Source organism: Lepisma saccharinum, chromosome 27, assembly GCF_977018435.1.
Source record: "Lepisma saccharinum chromosome 27, izLepSacc3.1, whole genome shotgun sequence".
NCBI classification, from domain to species: domain Eukaryota; kingdom Metazoa; phylum Arthropoda; class Insecta; order Zygentoma; family Lepismatidae; genus Lepisma; species Lepisma saccharinum.
Window position 1 is genome coordinate 48,792,288 of NC_139255.1, and position 18,991 is coordinate 48,811,278.

Consider the following 18,991-nt stretch of genomic DNA (forward strand, 5'->3'; position numbering starts at 1 on the left):
TTGTAACATAATGTTATCATAACTTAAATACTTTATCATTCTTTTGGAGAAGAGCACGTGCTCCCATGCCCCTCCCGCTAAATTCGCTAATGCACCAGATCCAACTTTATACTGTAGGTCCAGTCCTGATTAGTCTATCTGTACACAGAGTGGACTTACAAAAATGAAACTTGTCTTCAAAACACAAAATTTGAACGCTCCAAAAAACATTACAGTTTGTCTTTCTGTATGCTCCTCTCAATAATTGACATTTCCGAAACTATAGCACTACAAAGATAATACTCAGTTAATTTTAGGACGAAGAAAATACTAAATTATTTCTATCCGTATGCTTCCGTATGTTAGTCAAACACATAAAAGAAAGCCAATTGCATTTTCAAATTAAAATACTCTTACTACAGTGGCGGCGATTGGTTTCAAAACTAGGGGGGCAAGGACAGTTTACTCTCCCTTGTTAGATAAGCATTTGGAAAGTCTGGAGTGTAAAAGTGGCAAAAAGTGGGGGGCAACTGCCCCCTCGTCACCCTCTAATCACCGCCACTGCTCTATTACTAAAGCGTTCAGGATGAAACAATGCTTCAGATATCTGCATCGAATACGAAAGGCAGAATACGATTGATCCTTTTCAACATTCCATATGTAGATTTCCATGTTTTGTCCATTTTTGGTATGTATACTACATTTTTAAGCATAGGGAGCGAAGCACTACTTATGAACGTTCATCACTTGCGCGATAACTGGCACTAAACTTTGTATATAATATAGTAACTTATTTAGAAGAAAGCGAAGGTTGGACTACGTTTATTTTCGTATCTGGTATTGCCTTTCGGCGAAATCGGCCAACTCGTTTCAAACTTTTGAAAATATATAGCCCTATACTTGGTGCGGTTGATGCACAAGTACGCCCGACCCTGTGGCCGAGTGGTTGGCACATCGCGCTGCGACGCCAAGGGTCCCGGGTTCGAATCCCGGTCGGGCTTGGTTGTTTGTGAATGTCCATTCATCAATTTCATCATTTCATCATTCATCCCCATCTTCGCAAATTAGCCAAGAGTCACAAAACGCGAAGTAAAATAAACTAAATCAAATCAAAAAATCAAATCAAATGATGCACAAGTACAGTGGGACCCACAAGTATATTTCCCGGCAAATTGTCCATGACTAATTTCATTAATTTCTGACCAGTATCATGTGTTTTTATTGACTGAAATTTTACGTGTGCTGATGTAGAGTTTATGAGAAGTTTCTTAAAACAAAAATACTAAACATGATGATGCACAATTTGCTGGGTAATACCTATGCATCCCACTGTACATGCTTAAAAAAATGTCTGCACTGTAAGCCGTGATGTGCCGTAGACTATACGTTTACTTCTACATGCGTTGTCTACACGTAATATACGCGTAGATTACATTGGGTTGTAGCTTACATAGACTACGTAGACAATCTAAAGTGCATTGAAATTAATTTTCAAGGGTTTCATGAAAGGAAAGTGACATTTTCAACTATATTTGGTCCTAACGAAATCAAAAGAATCATATTTACAACAAAATTTCTCTTCTCTTCTATTATCAACTATGGAAGAAGATAAATAGTATGCATAAAAATAACAGATGGCAGTCATGAAGCAACATTAGTCTTTTCCCCATAAAACACTAGAATATTTCCTATATTAGGTTTTTCCTAGGTGAGAAATTGTTCGAATTTGGAAGAAAGAGTATGAAAAGTTCTCCTTACACACCAGCAACTGATACGCAGTATAATTGTCTTTTAATTCCACGGCGCCCTTTGCTAAGTTATCACCATGTTGTTTACATAGATTACGTCATCTACGTGTATAAAATTGTCTACGTGTAGAATGTAGACTATCGTACGCACGTCACTGAGTGTAAGTCTAAAGCAAGAAGTATGAATATTGGAAATAGAATTAATATTTATTAACAATTAAAGAGGATTTTATTCGAGATCACCTTTTACGAAAATGGTGTCTATTTTCTACAAATTATGTTTGTGTATTAAAGTAGGAAATATTTCACCTCTTTATAAAGCATAAAACAACCACAAGATGGCGGTCAGTTTCAAAATGGTGACTAAATACTGATTACAGTACAAGTGTCTCACCTTTTGTTTGAATAATGAACGAGAACACAACGATATAATTGAACAAGCTCAAGTATAATATATCGCAATGCTCTTGTTATTATCCAAAAGATAGAGCATTTGTACCATAATCAGAATTTAGTCGACTTTTTTAAACTGTTTGCTATGTAGTCACCGTTCCATGCCTTCGAAAGTGCAACTTTTCCCACTATAATAGAAAACAAAAACCTTTTTCGACTTAAATAACATCCTAGATGTCTCACTGTCTATTCAAATGCCTCTCAGAAGAACAATTCGCCTTCTGCTGCATATTTTTGTGGTGAATGCGGGAATACACGTGTCTATTGGATGAGGACCTATCATGTGATCTTCTCAATTAAAGTACATAATGAGTGCCCTATCTTCATTGGCCAGTCCGCCATTCGGGGTCCATAATTACTTTGGTGTTTATATTACTGCGAAAGCAATTAAAATGATCGGAATGACGCTTTTGTGAGAGACCGTTTTGCGTCCCACCCTCTTCATCGGAGATTCACAAACGATTTGGTGAAGTGTGACGTCAGTAATTGGTTCCCCTGCTTTCACAAAGGTCTGGAGACCAGGTCTGGTTTTGAATATGAGGCTCTTTGGGATTGTATCGGATCCACCGGCATGAATTGTTTGTTTAATGTGTGTAAAACAATGCAGTTTTCGGTCTATGTTGTTGTCATTCACAATGGTTTCCTGCTTGTTAATACACTTCAATTGACCCTTTGTATTGGTTCATTAGGACATTAATCAACCTAGTTAATCATCCTGCATTAACTAGCTATATTATATAAACAGAATCGTTACAAAAAGTGCACCACCATAATTGGTGTGGGTCCTGTGTCTCATTCTACACCCTCCATTTCGGAAGTTTATTTTTTCTTATGAAGATTATGTGATGCTAATTATGAAGAACAAAAATTTGGAGCGCGGAAACAAGTATTTACGAATGTACAGCCGTTTGAAGTTGAGATATTGTCGTTTGAAATTGCTGAGTCCAAATTTCCCAACGATTCCGGGCTCCGTCCCTGGGATAATTGACCTACTGCCCCCTACCGCTACCGCGGCCCCGCCTCTGATCCGCTACGCTACGCTCCGGCTATCCGCTTTTATCTATAGAGTCCCTTTTAAAGGCATGTTAGAAATTCGCCAGAGTCACCTGCCCCCAACACTATTTCTCACTGTTTTCCGCATTGACACATGAAGATACCAAACATTAAGGCTAAAATTAAACCTACGAAGGTAACTTACCCCTTTTTGCCAAGGCCAGGCACTGAATTGCTGGTTGAAGTTAAATTTCAAAGTCCAAAGTCCAAAAATGAAGTAACTCTTACGTTGAAAGTCCTTGTTGTCTTTTTCCACAGTATACCACCCTCCACTCCCGACCCATCATAAAAATAAGAAGTCGCAAATTATCCCATCCCACAAGTCATTTAGAAAATACAACCCTCCTTTCCGGCCTGCAGTTGCCAAAAAGAAATAATTTATTCCAATTTCTGAAGTGGCATAAATGAAATCCAATGTCTGAAATGTCCAACCCGCCAATATATCACACAAATAACATATAGCAATCGCAAATGTTCCCATTACACAAGTCAATCATAAGAAGAAAAAGAAAGAAACAGATGTGTGCCTGTGACATGAATTCATGATCCGAAATCTTCAGACTTGCGCCTGTGACATGAATCCATCATTGGCCATCACAGAAGCCCTGAAAAACCTTTTTGACGTTACGCAAGGAATATAAATTTTTTAAAAAACGTAAGTTTCGTAGCACGTACATCTAAAAAATTATCTTCCGCGTAATTTACAAAAACTATTTGTTATGAGAAACTAAATATTTTCACGAAACTATTTGAAATGTGCGGAAAATCGAGGGTGTAGAATGATACCCCGGAGCCATTTGTGCTTAATAATGTAGAACGTTAAGAAGATATACATTGTTGACTCTTATTATTGACACATCGATCTGTTGTATAAAGGAAAAGATGGTAATATGGAACGCCACTTTGTTCTTGAGCAATTGTATCTTAACTCTTAGCTCAATATTTAAGTTTGTTTGATGAGCTTCTATCGGTAACCCATTCCTAATTTGAATGTACAATATTACACTAACAGTCTGATTTGTGTAAAAGTTATAGAGAAATGTACTTGTGCTGGTAATATTGACCCCTCTGTTTTGTGAAGTAGAGTACAGTGGAATCCATAAGTATTAACGTGTAAATTGTCCATCAGCATGTTCGTGCACTTTATTTGACCCAATAAGAGCTTCAAGAATTAAAGGAAAACTCAAAACAAGCTGTTGGCAACTTCTGCACCAGCTTGCATAAAATTCCATCGCTTAAAATCACATAGGATGTAAGAGAAAAATCAATGAAAATAGTCATGGACAATTTGCACAGTAATACTCATGGATCACACTGTACATATACAGGGTGTCCATAAAGTCTCACCTACACTGGGTATTGTGAGAACGGCTGTAAATAGGAAGAAATGGCCAAACACATATCCGATGGTGTTCAGGGGGAAACGTTTTGAGGCCAACCATTCCCTACCCGGACCCCAACAAGGAGGTAGGCTGGAGTTCCTACACTGTAGCATGATTCGGAGATATCCTAGTAGTGTCTACAAATACGTACACCCTCCCTCCCATCCCCCCCATAAAAGATGGCAAGCGTCCGTACACAAAACCGCATATCATCGCGCCCCCTGAGATTGCTACCAGGAGGACATGGACCGACATGCACAATCGAAACTCAGGGTAAATGGTAAAGGAGGCACGTAGTTACATGTACAATGTCAAATGAAGGCAAATGGAAGAGGGGGGGGTTACAAGATGTTACAAAACGTACACCACTAAAAGTCAAATTGAGCTTACCTACTATTTACAGATGTTCGAAATGAGCCCCATTCACTTGTTTGAAGGAGAATGCAGACGGAGTATCGAACCAGACCAAGTAATCAGTGTTACTACCACGCTGAAGATTCAACAGGGCCATTCTGCTTGTGTCCCTGTAAGCAAACAAACCGGATCGCAAAATTTCGAAGTGACTTTGAAATACTGGACGTAGAAGAGTTGTAGTGTCGTACACACTGTGTTCTACTAACGTGTTTCCTGTATCTTCCGTTACAGTGGTTCTGTTTGTGTGTGTGTGTATTGTTCGTTAAAGTGTTTGCAACGACGAGAAAAATGAATGTTGTCGCAAGGGTGCGTTCTGGCGCAGCCAAGTAGAAATTATCTTTCTTTTCGGTGAATGTGGCAGAAACTACCGTGCCACTGCTACACGATTTAACGAAGTGCATCCCCAACGCCCTAGTATTGACCATAAATATGTTTCAGACCTGTTGAAAAAAATTACGTGAAACGCAAAGCGTCAATGACAGACGACGTCTAGGACGACCTCACATCGATGAGTCAACAGTGTTGGAAGTTATAGGAGGTGTGACTGTAAACCCTGAAACGTCTCTCAGACAAAAAGAAGAAGCAAGTAACATTCTACAGAGTTCTATCAATAAAGTGTTAAAATTACACAAATTTTATCCTTACAAAATGCAGATAAAGCAAGAACTAGGAGATGATGATTTTGATAGACGAATTGAGTTTTGCGAAATTATGTACGACAGGATTGCTAACAACGAGAACTTCTTACACAATATCTGTTTCAATGACGAAAGTTTTTTTTCCTAAATGACTGTGTTAATAAACACAATGTTCGAGTATGGGCAGATGTTAATCTCCGTGTTGTGAGGGAAGGCCATACGCAAGGACCTGAGAAGGTTAATGTGTGGCCAGGTATTTTAGGAAACCACAAAATTGGACCCCTATTTCTTAATATCAATTTAAACTGTAATCTGTACCTGCAAATTCTACGTGACACAGTGGATCCCTTGGTAACGTTACCTTGTAGAAACGGTCAACGGTGTGCCTGAATTTGATGTGGACAATATTGTTTTTCAGCAAGATGGATGTCCTGCACACTACAGCCGGTACAGTACGTTAGTACTTGAACGAACATTATCCCAATAGGTGGATAGGGCGTCGTGGTACCATCGAATGGCCTTCGAGATGGCCTGATTTGTCTCCGAACGATTATTTTCCTTTGGGGACACCTTAAATCTGTTGTGTACAAAACAGAACCTGATCCGCAACAAAGAATAATAGCAGCCTGTAGAGACATTTCAGCAGACACGTTGAGACTTTATGGACACCCTGTGTGTGTGTGTGTGTGTGTGTGTGTGTGTGTGTGTATATATATATACACACACACATTTGATCGTATCTGTGACGTCATATACTGCGGCGAAACAGTGCACGGCAGTGTTGCTACGAACACATAAATTTTGTGAAAAATTACAAACTACCAACCACATTATTAGTTTTAAAACGAAGCAAGAAACGTGTCCAGTAGACTGAACATCATAGCCTACCAGCCAGAAGATCAGCAGTCATCTAAGGAAAGGGGGAAGTGAACCAACGATATGGGAAATGGTAAAAAAAATGTATTCAAAATGAAGTGTCAATATCGGATTTTGTCTCAGCGTACATGTCAAATAGCATTAACAATAAATGATATTGGACCAACAGGTTACATGTGGCTGTTTACGCCCAGCTACATGTCAATTATATTTGCAAATCTCGTTGCAAGGTTGATATCTACAGGTTTGTGCCCATATGCATTTTGGTATTTTTGTGCTTATAACGAAAGTATCCGAATTTCACGTTGTTACATTACGGCTAAAACACGTACAACCACAGTAACAATGTAATTATGAATCAGTATCGAATATACTGCCCTGTTCAGAGTTGCAAACTATTACATGTGTATCCGGTGCGTAGATAAACACAGTCGTCGGAGAGCTTGTTTTACTGCTACTTATATCCCTGTATTTTCAACCATTTTTGTCACTGCCTCATAATGCCTTGAATATACATTATATTATGTGTTGCTTACCTTTGGAATTTTGAGTTCTTTCATTTCTATTTTGTCATCTGTTCAGTGTGTCACAGACAACTAGTAGATCAGAAGGACGAAGTGGATAGACTAAATTGTAGATGCCAACTTGGTAACTAGATTTGCAAATATTTGACATGTAAGCTGAGACAAATTTCGATATGACCACTTTCACTTGAATTATATTTTATTTCTACCATTTTTCGTATCGTTTGTTTACGTACTGTTTACAGAATGTGTTTGCTCGTTTTGTTTTACAGTACATAATGTGGCTGATTGTAGCTATGTCATTTTTCACAGAATATGTGTGTGCCTGGCAACCCTGGAACGCATCGCTTCACTACGGGATATGACGTCACAAATGCAATCAAATGATGTGTGTGGTTGCCAGTATTCAGGCGGCAAAACGGGCTTTTTTAAACGACTGTAGCGCCGAAATGATGCACCAACGAGAAAAATGTTACTGAGAAAAGTTGTTTGTTTTGATGTCCTCTATACGAATCTGTGGTCCGTGGGCGCCATTAAAATGACACCCTGTATATATACTAGCTGATTACTCGGCGTTGAACGGTTATTTATTTACCTCAATGTTCTAATACATGTAGACAGGAAAATAATGAATTCTCACTATTGTGTAAAATGTAATTTTATTTCATCCTAAATGTCACCAATTAGCTTAGTGAATCCGGAAACTATGGATTCGACACTAATGTAGGTCATTTTTCACCCCCTCTTACCTACATGCTGATAGGTGATGAACGTGGAGCTGAATGGCATTGGGAGTGTCACTATTCATATTATCAACCCCGAAAAGTATGGGTTCCTCACTAATATCCCTCGTTTTCGCAACACAAACTCATATCAGCCTGAATGTTAGACAACCAGAGAAACACCATCGTTGTGGGGGATGCATAGAGTCACTGCTGATTTGTTCCGAATTTAATATCTGTCGTATTCGATTATTTTTACATGTCACCTCCTTTCCATCCCCACCCCTATGCGTGCCAGGGGTGTCTTACCTTCACAGAATTTCGTTCCACATTGGAAGTGATATGGGTACCACGTTTGGTTGAAATCGAACCAGGCGTTTGTAAGTTATGCCGGAACAAATATATGTACACACACGCCCACATACATACATACATTTATATACGTATATATAGATATATATATGTATATTAAATTTCAAATTAATTCTAATTTTCGAGACGTATTTTCTAATTAATGATAAAAATAAGTATTACACACGTTACAAATGTTTAACGCATACAATATCCGCTTTATAAATAGAAAATAATGAACTGCAAATTGTTTACTCCCCTTATGCAGTCTGACCCAGACTTTTTTTTCCGGAGGGGGCAAAACAAAACTTTTTCCAGGGGGCAAGCAACGCTTTTCCAAGGAACACCAGGAAAATATATTTTGAAATTGTGGCAATGCATTGTTTTGATTTATTTGAAAAGGGAAAAAATATTTATTCAAACTTTATCAGGTAAAAAGCACAATGAACCAAATTATTATTTTTACCATTCATTTTCCTGGAGGGGGTAAATGCCCTACTTGTGTCTCGCTGAATATGCTCAGGGTCATATCCCAGATTTGCTTTTTCTTTGGTGGTGTGGGACCAACATTTGTTTTTTGCTACAAATACTACTGTTGTTTAAATTTCTCGATATACAACATTTCCGTAGATGACAAAGGAAACTATATACTACTACAATACGTTTTCGGAGATTCAGAAACGAAACTCGCACTCATTTCAATGATTTCTGTACAATGCATGTTTGGAGATATAGAAACAAAACCCGCAGTCATTTCAGGGTTCTCTACAATACGTTATCGGAGATTCAGAAACGAAACTCGCACTCATTTCAATGATTTCTGTACAATGCATGTTTGGAGATATAGAAACAAAACCCGCAGTCATTTCAGGGTTCTCTACAATACGTTTTCGGAGATTCAGAAACGAAACTCGCACTCATTTCAATGATTTCTGTACAATGCATGTTTGGAGATATAGAAACAAAACCCGCAGTCATTTCAGGGTTCTCTACAATACGTTTTCGGAGATTCAGAAACGAAACTCGCACTCATTTCAATGATTTCTGTACAATGCATGTTTGGAGATATAGAAACAAAACCCGCAGTCATTTCAGGGTTCTCTACAATACGTTTTCGGAGATTCAGAAACGAAACTCGCACTCATTTCAATGATTTCTGTACAATGCATGTTTGGAGATATAGAAACAAAACCCGCAGTCGTTTCAGGGTTCTCTACAATACGTTTTCGGAGATTTAGAAACGAAACTCGCAGTCATTTCAGGGCTCTCTCTACAATGCATGTTTGGAGATATAGAAACAAAAACCACAGTCATTTCAGATTTCTCTACAGTACGTTTTTAGAGAATCGGAAACGAAACTCGCAAGGATTTAAGGGCTCTCTTTACAATGCATTTTTCAAGATATAGAAACAAAACCCGCAGTCGTTTCAGGGTTCTCTACAATACGTTTTCGGAGATTCAGAAACGAAACTTGCAGTCATTTCAGGGCTCTCTCTACAATGCATTATTGGAGATATAGAAACAAAAACCACAGTCATTTCAGATTTCTCTACAGTACGTTTTTAGAGAATCGGAAACGAAACTCCCAAGGATTTAAGGGCTCTCTGTACAATGCATTTTTCAAGATATAGAGAACAAAACCCGCAGTCGTTTCAGGGTTCTCTACAATACGTTTTCGGAGATTCAGAAACGAAACTCGCACTCATTTCAATGATTTCTGTACAATGCATGTTTGGAGATATAGAAACAAAACCCGCAGTCGTTTCAGGGTTCTCTACAATACGTTTTCGGAGATTTAGAAACGAAACTCGCAGTCATTTCAGGGCTCTCTCTACAATGCATGTTTGGAGATATAGAAACAAAAACCACAGTCATTTCAGATTTCTCTACAGTACGTTTTTAGAGAATCGGAAACGAAACTCGCAAGGATTTAAGGGCTCTCTTTACAATGCATTTTTCAAGATATAGAGAACAAAACCCGCAGTCGTTTCAGGGTTCTCTACAATACGTTTTCGGAGATTCAGAAACGAAACTCGCACTCATTTCAGGGCTCTTTCTACAATGAATTTTTGGGGATACAGAAACAATACCCGCAGTCATTTCAGGGTTCTCTACAATACGTTTTCGGAGATTCAGAAAAGAAACTCGCACTCATTTCAGGGCTCTTTCTACAATGCATTTTTGGGGATATAGAAACAATACCCGCAGTCATTTCAGGTTTCTCTACAATACGTTTTCGGAGATTCAGAAACGAAACTCGCACTCATTTCAGGGCTCTCTGTACAATGCATGTTTGGAGATATAGAAACAATACCCGCAGTCATTTCAGGGTTCTCTACAATACGTTTTCGGAGATTCAGAAACGAAACTCGCACTCATTTCAATGATTTCTGTACAATGCATGTTTGGAGATATAGAAACAAAACCCGCAGTCGTTTCAGGGTTCTCTACAATACGTTTTCGGAGATTTAGAAACGAAACTCGCAGTCATTTCAAGGCTCTCTCTACAATGCATGTTTGGAGATATAGAAACAAAAACCACAGTCATTTCAGATTTCTCTACAGTACGTTTTTAGAGAATCGGAAACGAAACTCGCAAGGATTTAAGGGCTCTCTTTACAATGCATTTTTCAAGATATAGAAACAAAACCCGCAGTCGTTTCAGGGTTCTCTACAATACGTTTTCGGAGATTCAGAAACGAAACTTGCAGTCATTTCAGGGTTCTCTCTACAATGCATTATTGGAGATATAGAAACAAAAACCACAGTCATTTCAAATTTCTCTACAGTACGTTTTTAGAGAATCGGAAACGAGACTCGCAAGGATTTAAGGGCTCTCTTTACAATGCATTTTTCAAGATATAGAGAACAAAACCCGCAGTCGTTTCAGGGTTCTCTACAATACGTTTTCGGAGATTCAGAAACGAAACTCGCACTCATTTCAGGGCTCTTTCTACAATGAATTTTTGGGGATACAGAAACAATACCCGCAGTCATTTCAGGGTTCTCTAAAATACGTTTTCGGAGATTCAGAAAAGAAACTCGCACTCATTTCAGAGCTCTTTCTACAATGCATTTTTGGGGATATAGAAACAATACCCGCAGTCATTTCAGGTTTCTCTACAATACGTTTTCAGAGATTCAGAAACGAAACTCGCACTCATTTCAGGGCTCTCTGTACAATGCATGTTTGGAGATATAGAAACAATACCCGCAGTCATTTCAGGGTTCTCTACAATACGTTTTCGGAGATTCAGAAACGAAACTCGCACTCATTTCAATGATTTCTGTACAATGCATGTTTGGAGATATAGAAACATAACCCGCAGTCGTTTCAGGGTTCTCTACAATACGTTTTCGGAGATTTAGAAACGAAACTCGCAGTCATTTCAGGGCTCTCTCTACAATGCATGTTTGGAGATATAGAAACAAAAACCACAGTCATTTCAGATTTCTCTACAGTACGTTTTTAGAGAATCGGAAACGAAACTCGCAAGGATTTAAGGGCTCTCTTTACAATGCATTTTTCAAGATATAGAGAACAAAACCCGCAGTCGTTTCAGGGTTCTCTACAATACGTTTTCGGAGATTCAGAAACGAAACTCGCACTCATTTCAGGGCTCTCTCTACAATGCATGTTTGGAGATATAGAAACAAAAACCACAGTCATTTCAGATTTCTCTACAGTACGTTTTTAGAGAATCGGAAACGAAACTCGCAAGGATTTAAGGGCTCTCTTTACAATGCATTTTCAAGATATAGAAACAAAACCCGCAGTCGTTTCAGGGTTCTCTACAATACGTTTTCGGAGATTCAGAAACGAAACTTGCAGTCATTTCAGGGCTCTCTCTACAATGCATTATTGGAGATATAGAAACAAAAACCACAGTCATTTCAGATTTCTCTACAGTACGTTTTTAGAGAATCGGAAACGAAACTCGCAAGGATTTAAGGGCTCTCTTTACAATGCATTTTTCAAGATATAGAGAACAAAACCCGCAGTCGTTTCAGGGTTCTCTACAATACGTTTTCGGAGATTCAGAAACGAAACTCGCACTCATTTCAGGGCTCTTTCTACAATGAATTTTTGGGGATACAGAAACAATACCCGCAGTCATTTCAGGGTTCTCTACAATACGTTTTCGGAGATTCAGAAAAGAAACTCGCACTCTTTTCAGAGCTCTTTCTACAATGCATTTTTGGGGATATAGAAACAATACCCGCATTCATTTCAGGTTTCTCTACAATACGTTTTCGGAGATTCAGAAACGAAACTCGCACTCATTTCAGGGCTCTCTGTACAATGCATGTTTGGAGATATAGAAACAATACCCGCAGTCATTTCAGGGTTCTCTACAATACGTTTTCGGAGATTCAGAAACGAAACTCGCACTCATTTCAATGATTTCTGTACAATGCATGTTTGGAGATATAGAAACAAAACCCGCAGTCGTTTCAGGGTTCTCTACAATAGGTTTTCGGAGATTTAGAAACGAAACTCGCAGTCATTTCAGGGCTCTCTCTACAATCCATGTTTGGAGATATAGAAACAAAAACCACAGTCATTTCAGATTTCTCTACAGTACGTTTTTAGAGAATCGGAAACGAAACTCGCAAGGATTTAAGGGCTCTCTTTACAATGCATTTTTCAAGATATAGAAACAAAACCCGCAGTCGTTTCAGGGTTCTCTACAATACGTTTTCGGAGATTCAGAAACGAAACTTGCAGTCATTTCAGGGCTCTCTCTACAATGCATTATTGGAGATATAGAAACAAAAACCACAGTCATTTCAGATTTCTCTACAGTACGTTTTTAGAGAATCGGAAACGAAACTCGCAAAGATTTAAGGGCTCTCTGTACAATGCATATTTGTAGATATAGAGAACAAAACCCGCAGTCGTTTCAGGGTTCTCTACAATACGTTTTCGGAGATTCAGAAACGAAACTCGCACTCATTTCAGGGCTCTTTCTACAATGAATTTTTGGGGATACAGAAACAATACCCGCAGTCATTTCAGGGTTCTCTACAATACGTTTTCGGAGATTCAGAAAAGAAACTCGCACTCATTTCAGGGCTCTTTCTACAATGCATTTTTGGGGATATAGAAACAATACCCGCAGTCATTTCAGGTTTCTCTACAATACGTTTTCGGAGATTCAGAAACGAAACTCGCACTCATTTCAGGGCTCTCTGTACAATGCATGTTTGGAGATATAGAAACAATACCCGCAGTCATTTCAGGGTTCTCTACAATACGTTTTCGGAGATTCAGAAACGAAACTCGCACTCATTTCAATGATTTCTGTACAATGCATGTTTGGAGATATAGAAACAAAACCCGCAGTCGTTTCAGGGTTCTCTACAATACGTTTTCGGAGATTTAGAAACGAAACTCGCAGTCATTTCAGGGCTCTCTCTACAATCCATGTTTGGAGATATAGAAACAAAAACCACAGTCATTTCAGATTTCTCTACAGTACGTTTTTAGAGAATCGGAAACGAAACTCGCAAGAATTTAAGGGCTCTCTTTACAATGCATTTTTCAAAATATAGAAACAAAACCCGCAGTCGTTTCAGGGTTCTCTACAATACGTTTTCGGAGATTCAGAAACGAAACTTGCAGTCATTTCAGGGCTCTCTCTACAATGCATTATTGGAGATATAGAAACAAAAACCACAGTCATTTCAGATTTCTCTACAGTACGTTTTTAGAGAATCGGAAACGAGACTCGCAAGGATTTAAGGGCTCTCTTTACAATGCATTTTTCAAGATATAGAGAACAAAACCCGCAGTCGTTTCAGGGTTCTCTACAATACGTTTTCGGAGATTCAGAAACGAAACTCGCACTCATTTCAGGGCTCTTTCTACAATGAATTTTTGGGGATACAGAAACAATACCCGCAGTCATTTCAGGGTTCTCTACAATACGTTTTCGGAGATTCAGAAAAGAAACTCGCACTCATTTCAGGGCTCTTTCTACAATGCATTTTTGGGGATATAGAAACAATACCCGCAGTCATTTCAGGTTTCTCTACAATACGTTTTCGGAGATTCAGAAACGAAACTCGCACTCATTTCAGGGCTCTCTGTACAATGCATGTTTGGAGATATAGAAACAATACCCGCAGTCATTTCAGGGTTCTCTACAATACGTTTTCGGAGATTCAGAAATGAAACTCGCACACATTTCAATGATTTCTGTACAATGCATGTTTGGAGATATAGAAACAAAACCCGCAGTCGTTTCAGGGTTCTCTACAATACGTTTTCGGAGATTTAGAAACGAAACTCGCAGTCATTTCAGGGCTCTCTCTACAATGCATGTTTGGAGATATAGAAACAAAAACCACAGTCATTTCAGATTTCTCTACAGTACGTTTTTAGAGAATCGGAAACGAAACTCGCAAGGATTTAAGGGCTCTCTTTACAATGCATTTTTCAAGATATAGAAACAAAACCCGCAGTCGTTTCAGGGTTCTCTACAATACGTTTTCGGAGATTCAGAAACGAAACTTGCAGTCATTTCAGGGCTCTCTCTACAATGCATTATTGGAGATATAGAAACAAAAACCACAGTCATTTCAGATTTCTCTACAGTACGTTTTTAGAGAATCGGAAACGAAACTCGCTAGAATTTAAGGGCTCTCTGTACAATGCATATTTGTAGATATAGAGAACAAAACCCGCAGTCGTTTCAGGGTTCTCTACAATACGTTTTCGGAGATTCAGAAAAGAAACTCGCACTCATTTCAATGATTTCTGTACAATGCATGTTTGGAGATATAGAAACAAAACCCGCAGTCGTTTCAGGGTTCTCTACAATAGGTTTTCGGAGATTTAGAAACGAAACTCGCAGTCATTTCAGGGCTCTCTCTACAATGCATGTTTGGAGATATAGAAACAAAAACCACAGTCATTTCAGATTTCTCTACAGTACGTTTTTAGAGAATCGGAAACGAAACTCGCAAGGATTTAAGGGCTCTCTTTACAATGCATTTTTCAAGATATAGAAACAAAACCCGCAGTCGTTTCAGGGTTCTCTACAATACGTTTTCGGAGATTCAGAAACGAAACTTGCAGTCATTTCAGGGCTCTCTCTACAATGCATTATTGGAGATATAGAAACAAAAACCACAGTCATTTCAGATTTCTCTACAGTACGTTTTTAGAGAATCGGAAACGAAACTCGCAAAGATTTCAGGGCTCTCTGTACAATGCATATTTGTAGATATAGAGAACAAAACCCGCAGTCGTTTCAGGGTTCTCTACAATACGTTTTCGGAGATTCAGAAACGAAACTCGCACTCATTTCAGGGCTCTTTCTACAATGAATTTTTGGGGATACAGAAACAATACCCGCAGTCATTTCAGGGTTCTCTACAATACGTTTTCGGAGATTCAGAAAAGAAACTCGCACTCATTTCAGGGCTCTTTCTACAATGCATTTTTGGGGATATAGAAACAATACCCGCAGTCATTTCAGGTTTCTCTACAATACGTTTTCGGAGATTCAGAAACGAAACTCGCACTCATTTCAGGGCTCTCTGTACAATGCATGTTTGGAGATATAGAAACAATACCCGCAGTCATTTCAGGGTTCTCTACAATACGTTTTCGGAGATTCAGAAACGAAACTCGCACTCATTTCAATGATTTCTGTACAATGCATGTTTGGAGATATAGAAACAAAACCCGCAGTCGTTTCAGGGTTCTCTACAATACGTTTTCGGAGATTTAGAAACGAAACTCGCAGTCATTTCAGGGCTCTCTCTACAATCCATGTTTGGAGATATAGAAACAAAAACCACAGTCATTTCAGATTTCTCTACAGTACGTTTTTAGAGAATCGGAAACGAAAATCGCACTCATTTCAATGATTTCTGTACAATGCATGTTTGGAGATATAGAAACAAAACCCGCAGTCGTTTCAGGGTTCTCTACAATAGGTTTTCGGAGATTTAGTAACGAAACTCGCAGTCATTTCAGGGCTCTCTCTACAATGCATGTTTGGAGATATAGAAACAAAAACCACAGTCATTTCAGATTTCTCTACAGTACGTTTTTAGAGAATCGGAAACGAAACTCGCAAGGATTTAAGGGCTCTCTTTACAATGCATTTTTCAAGATATAGAAACAAAACCCGCAGTCGTTTCAGGGTTCTCTACAATACGTTTTCGGAGATTCAGAAACGAAACTTGCAGTCATTTCAGGGCTCTCTCTACAATGCATTATTGGAGATATAGAAACAAAAACCACAGTCATTTCAGATTTCTCTACAGTACGTTTTTAGAGAATCGGAAACGAAACTCGCAAAGATTTAAGGGCTCTCTGTACAATGCATATTTGTAGATATAGAGAACAAAACCCGCAGTCGTTTCAGGGTTCTCTACAATACGTTTTCGGAGATTCAGAAACGAAACTCGCACTCATTTCAGGGCTCTTTCTACAATGAATTTTTGGGGATACAGAAACAATACCCGCAGTCATTTCAGGGTTCTCTACAATACGTTTTCGGAGATTCAGAAAAGAAACTCGCACTCATTTCAGGGCTCTTTCTACAATGCATTTTTGGGGATATAGAAACAATACCCGCAGTCATTTCAGGTTTCTCTACAATACGTTTTCGGAGATTCAGAAACGAAACTCGCACTCATTTCAGGGCTCTCTGTACAATGCATGTTTGGAGATATAGAAACAATACCCGCAGTCATTTCAGGGTTCTCTACAATACGTTTTCGGAGATTCAGAAACGAAACTCGCACTCATTTCAATGATTTCTGTACAATGCATGTTTGGAGATATAGAAACAAAACCCGCAGTCGTTTCAGGGTTCTCTACAATACGTTTTCGGAGATTTAGAAACGAAACTCGCAGTCATTTCAGGGCTCTCTCTACAATCCATGTTTGGAGATATATAAACAAAAACCACAGTCATTTCAGATTTCTCTACAGTACGTTTTTAGAGAATCGGAAACGAAACTCGCAAGGATTTAAGGGCTCTCTTTACAATGCATTTTTCAAAATATAGAAACAAAACCCGCAGTCGTTTCAGGGTTCTCTACAATACGTTTTCGGAGATTCAGAAACGAAACTTGCAGTCATTTCAGGGCTCTCTCTACAATGCATTATTGGAGATATAGAAACAAAAACCACAGTCATTTCAGATTTCTCTACAGTACGTTTTTAGAGAATCGGAAACGAGACTCGCAAGGATTTAAGGGCTCTCTTTACAATGCATTTTTCAAGATATAGAGAACAGAACCCGCAGTCGTTTTAGGGTTCTCTACAATACGTTTTCGGAGATTCAGAAACGAAACTCGCACTCATTTCAGGGCTCTTTCTACAATGAATTTTTGGGGATACAGAAACAATACCCGCAGTCATTTCAGGGTTCTCTACAATACGTTTTCGGAGATTCAGAAAAGAAACTCGCACTCATTTCAGGGCTCTTTCTACAATGCATTTTTGGGGATATAGAAACAATACCCGCAGTCATTTCAGGTTTCTCTACAATACGTTTTCGGAGATTCAGAAACGAAACTCGCACTCATTTCAGGGCTCTCTGTACAATGCATGTTTGAGGATATAGAAACAATACCCGCAGTCATTTCAGGGTTCTCTACAATACGTTTTCGGAGATTCAGAAATGAAACTCGCACTCATTTCAATGATTTCTGTACAATGCATGTTTGGAGATATAGAAACAAAACCCGCAGTCGTTTCAGGGTTCTCTACAATACGTTTTCGGAGATTTAGAAACGAAACTCGCAGTCATTTCAGGGCTCTCTCTACAATGCATGTTTGGAGATATAGAAACAAAAACCACAGTCATTTCAGATTTCTCTACAGTACGTTTTTAGAGAATCGGAAACGAAACTCGCAAGGATTTAAGGGCTCTCTTTACAATCCATTTTTCAAGATATAGAAACAAAACCCGCAGTCGTTTCAGGGTTCTCTACAATACGTTTTCGGAGATTCAGAAACGAAACTTGCAGTCATTTCAGGGCTCTCTCTACAATGCATTATTGGAGATATAGAAACAAAAACCACAGTCATTTCAGATTTCTCTACAGTACGTTTTTAGAGAATCGGAAACGAAACTCGCAAGAATTTAAGGGCTCTCTGTACAATGCATATTTGTAGATATAGAGAACAAAACCCGCAGTCGTTTCAGGGTTCTCTACAATACGTTTTCGGAGATTCAGAAACGAAACTCGCACTCATTTCAGGGCTCTTTCTACAATGAATTTTTGGGGATACAGAAACAATACCCGCAGTCATTTCAGGGTTCTCTACAATACGTTTTCGGAGATTCAGAAAAGAAACTCGCACTCATTTCAGGGCTCTTTCTACAATGCATTTTTGGGGATATAGAAACAATACCCGCAGTCATTTCAGGTTTCTCTACAATACGTTTTCGGAGATTCAGAAGCGAAACTTGCACTCATTTCAGGGCTCTCTGTACAATGCATGTTTGGAGATATAGAAACAATACCCGCAGTCATTTCAGGGTTCTCTACAATACGTTTTCGGAGATTCAGAAACGAAACTCGCACTCATTTCAATGATTTCTGTACAATGCATGTTTGGAGATATAGAAACAAAACCCGCAGTCGTTTCAGGGTTCTCTACAATACGTTTTCGGAGATTTAGAAACGAAACTCGCAGTCATTTCAGGGCTCTCTCTACAATGCATGTTTGGAGATATAGAAACAAAAACCGCAGTCATTTCAGGGTTCTCTACAGTACGATTCTAGAGAATCGGAAACGAAACTCGCAAGGATTTAAGGGCTCTCTTTACAATGCATTTTTCAAGATATAGAAACAAAACCCGCAGTCGTTTCAGG

General features: G+C 38.8%; 1 protein-coding gene across 1 annotated transcript in view; it reads right to left on the bottom strand.

Moving 5' to 3' along the window:
* LOC145980240 (KH domain-containing, RNA-binding, signal transduction-associated protein 2-like) overlaps positions 1 to 18,991 on the bottom strand; it is a 357,457-nt gene that overhangs the window by 215,039 nt on the left and 123,427 nt on the right. The gene's annotated exons all lie outside the window — the stretch shown is intronic.